The sequence below is a fragment of the Myotis myotis genome, unplaced genomic scaffold (genome assembly GCF_014108235.1).
Source record: "Myotis myotis isolate mMyoMyo1 unplaced genomic scaffold, mMyoMyo1.p scaffold_m19_p_26, whole genome shotgun sequence".
Classification (NCBI taxonomy): Eukaryota; Metazoa; Chordata; class Mammalia; order Chiroptera; family Vespertilionidae; genus Myotis; species Myotis myotis.
In genome coordinates this window covers 1,892,898-1,896,957 of record NW_023416331.1, presented here as the reverse complement: position 1 = coordinate 1,896,957, position 4,060 = coordinate 1,892,898, and the positions used below count along the sequence as shown (strand labels likewise).

Genomic DNA, 4,060 nt, shown 5'->3' with positions numbered 1-4,060 from the left:
CCTCTATTCACTTCACATCCAGTTATCAACCCCCCACACAGCTGAGGCAGGTCGGGTTGGAAACATGTTTGTGTTTCATCTCTCTAGCCCCTGGACACACCATCACAGCAGTTTTCATAGTTAGTACTACTTCAAGATTTAAGCGCTGTCTGTCCAGAGAGGAGAAATTCCTGAGCTCCCCCCACCCTACAGATCCAGACCGCCTCCCCCCAGCGCCTCCTGCCAGTTCAGTCTCATCCTCCCCTACTTATGCCATACTTCTCTCTGCTTCTGTACCTCTGTTCATTCTGACCCTCTTATCAACTCTCCAGGGTCAGCGGGAACCTCTAGTTTTAAACGTAATGGATTGTCCTGTCTTCATTTCCCTCAGCTTCTCTAGAGCCCCCTCCAGGCTAAAGTCCTCCTCCTGGAAGAGCCTGCTGTGGCCTGAGTGCTGTCGTACTGTAGGGAAGCTGCTGGGAGAGAGGGTCAGGGAAGCGATTGCCTCTAGGCTTCAGTTCCTCTTCTGCCCCAACAGGCCTTTCTATTACAGTGATAGCATGGTTAGTGGAGGTTTGGAACTGGGGGAGATGGAGTATTTGAGACTTTGACTGATTTCTGTATTTAAGATCACAATTGTGTGACCACTGAGGTTTATCTTAAATTCCCTCTCTGGTAACCCATTGTGTCCAGTTGAGCTAGAACTGCAGCTCCCTACCTACACACAAGGAAGTATAGATCTGTCCGTGGTGCTGAAAGGCTTAACCTGGCAGATCGACACTTAAGAATGCCATAATAAATGGCATTCTCGCCCTAGCTGGTTTGGCTCAATGGATAGAGTGTCGGCTGTGGACTGAAGGGTCCCAGGTTCGACTACGGACAAGGGCACATACCCGGATTGTGGGCTCAATCCCCAGAAGGGAGTGTGGGGTGGGAGTTCAGGAGGCAACCATCAATGATTCTCTTTCATCATTGATGTTTCTCTCTCTTCCTCTCTGAAATCAATAAAAATATATTTAAAAATAAATGGCATTCTTATTGTGGAAAACTTCTCACTAATACAAATGCTACAGTTGAATTTTTTAAATATATTTTTTTATTGATTTCAGAGAGGAAGGGAGGAGAGAGAGACAAACATCAATGATGAGAGGGAATAATTGATCAGCTGCCTTTTGTACACCCTACACTGGGATCTGAGCCTGAAAAATGGGTATGTGCCCTGACCAGGAATCAAACCAGTGACCTTTTGGTTCATGGGCTGATGCTCAACCACTGTGCCATGCTGGCCAAGCTAGTTGAATTTTTTTTTTTTTCATTTTCATAGGTAGTTTTATTTGGTTTTTAGAAAAATATATACAATTACTGGAACCCCAGTTCTCTTAAATAGTTTTAAAGTATTCAAGTGCGAGGAGTCATCCATTTCCACAGTTAGAATGATGCCAACACTGTTCAGTAAAGCAGCAGATGGGGTTCCTGCAGCCAAGGCCAACCACCGACAGGAGCCGCAGGCACTGAGCAGGTCAGCAGCTCAGACAGCACAGGAGAGCTTTTCCCCGTTTGTATTTAAGAAAGGAAATAGGTGTGTGCGCGGCTACCCTAACACTGCACTTTGCGTGAACACACCTGGATGGGGGTGCAGGCCTTCGGGGTGGAGCGCAGGCTGACAGGCGGACCTGGGTCCAGCAGAGCTCGCCTTTCTGCAGGTGCTCAGTGCTTTAGGTCTGTTAGGATCACCTGTCACAGTGCGACTGGTAGCAAAGGAAACTCTAGGGTGTGGAGTATTGGTTAACACTGTTTCTTTGGATTAGACCCCTACTTTCTCCGAAATGGTCTTCCTGAATTCACAGTATCCACCGGTGCTCGGGGACAGCTCAGGTTGGTGGTTGGCTTCCACATTTTTGAGAAGGTAAGCCAGGAGGCAGCAGGGATCGCCTTAGCTCCGCGTCCCCGGCCCTTTCCCAGTGTGGTAGGCACTGTGTATGTAAGTACATCCTGTGGAGGCTCCAGGCCTACCTCTCCAGGAGCACAGCTCTGCCCCCACTGCTTCGGGGCTTCTCAAGAATGGCAGCCTATGCCCTAGCCGGTTTGGCTCAGTGGATAGAGCGTCGGCCTGCAGACTCAAGGGTCCCAGGTTCGATTCTGGTCAAGGGCATGTACCTTGGTTGTGGGCACATCCCCAGTGGGGAGTGTGCAGGAGGCAGCTGATCGATGTTTCTCTCTCATCGATGTTTCTCTCTATCCCTCTCCCTTCCTCTCTGTAAAAAATCAATAAAATATATTTTAAAAGAATGGCAGCCTAGTCAGCGCCAGCCAGAGGCCAGTTTGTCATGGGAGGGGCTTACTGCGGGGCTGAAAGGGACCTGGGTTAGGAAGCTGATACCAGGAGCCATCCTCTTTCCTCACTGTACATACACACTTGCTGAGTCAGCAAAGTAGTGAGCAACTTCAGGCTTTGGGGTCTACAAACATGTCTGAGTGGGAGAAGGGTGATGGGAGATAGGAAATGAGCAGGGGAGCTGGAGGCCCCATTAAGGGGAGGGGAGAGAGCGATATTTCATTCTCTGCTCGTCAATCTCCTGCTTCGTCTTCTGGATGCAGCTGAAGATCTCCTCAAAGAGTGCTTTGTATTGGGGAGGTGGTGTGCTGGTGGGGGACCCAGCAGGCTCGGGGGCACCAGCGGCAGGTGGGTCCCTGGAAGCTGGGTCCCTGGCTGGAGCCCTGGCAGTCTGCACAGCCTTGTGGGACAGGGAGTCGCCCTCCTGCTATTGGCACTTCCTCAGCAGCTCCTCGTACTTGGCCTTCAGGGCGCTATACTGTGTGCGCACTTCCTGCAGCAGGGACACACCCCTCTGCTTCACAGCCTTGGCCCTCCGGATGCAGGTCTCCTCGTGGCCCTTCACGATGTCACCGCTGGCCAAGCTGCTGAGCACCGTCTCACTGCTGCTGCGCTTGAGGGGCCTCCGCTGGGCCTCGGGCACCGTCAGCAGCATCTCCTCCAGCAGGCTCTGGCCAGGCTCTTTGAAAGGGACAAATAGGCTGAAACCGGTTTGGCTCAGTGGATAGAGCGTCGGCCTGCGGACTGAAAGGTCCCAGGTTCGATTCCGGTCAAGGGCATGTACCTGGGTTGCGGGCACATCCCCAGTAGGAGATGTGCAGGAGGCAGCTGATCGATGTTTCTCTCTCATCGATGTTTCTAACTCTCTATCCCTCTCCCTTCCTCTCTGTAAAAAATCAATAAAATATATTTTAAAAAAAAAGAAAGAAAGGGGCAAATAGGGAGTCGGGTACCAGCTTTTCGACCCCATTCACGAAGGGACGCTCCGCCTGCAGCACCCGCCGCATTGCAGCCACCTCAGCCTCCAGCTCCAGCGCCCGGGCCTGGTAGGCGCCAGTGGCCCCCAGCTGCTGCTCCAGCTCACTGTTCTCCTTCAGCACAGCCCGTACTCCTCCTCCAAGGCCACCGCCTCTGCCGCTCCATCCTCACTGCCTTCTTCAAATGCTTGTTTTCTTCTTCGTCGGGGCTTGGCTGCCTTGGCAAGGAAGTGATCTTTTCTGCAAACACAAGGTCATACACAAAGCGTTGGCGTAAGTCATACAGCTCTTTCAGACCCGAGAAGCTGGGTGCCGACTTCTGGCCACGCTTCCCCTGGCTCCTCCTCCCTTGGCCAGACGACTTCAGCTCCTCCCCGTGGCCCTGGAGGTGATCGACGCTGGCTCGCAGGCATTCCATTGTTTCAGGCAGGCTGTGAGGGGCGACGGCCATTGCTCAGAATCTTCTGCCGCGAGCCTTGCTGTCGGCCGCAAGCCTTTGACTGGTTTCGTCCGGCTCCCTGGCGGCGACATCGAGCTGCTCCTTCAGCGGCCGCAGGGGCTCCACCTGCGTGGTCAGGTGCTCAGTTTCCTGTAGCTGCTCCTGATTGGCTGTGTACGTCTGCTGAAGAGACTCCCCCAGCTCTGTGTTCCGATCCAGTAATGTCTTCCCAAGCTCAGCAGCAAGTTGGACATCTTGCCGGAGGGCCTGGTGGTCGTACCACCTCCACCTGGTGGTCTCCAACTCCTCCACCAGGTTTCCCGCCAGCAT

At 53.0% G+C, this 4,060-nt stretch overlaps 1 pseudogene; it reads right to left on the bottom strand.

The window, feature by feature from the left end:
• Positions 1 to 2,144: 2,144 nt before the first annotated feature.
• LOC118679612 lies at positions 2,145 to 4,060 on the bottom strand (annotated as a pseudogene).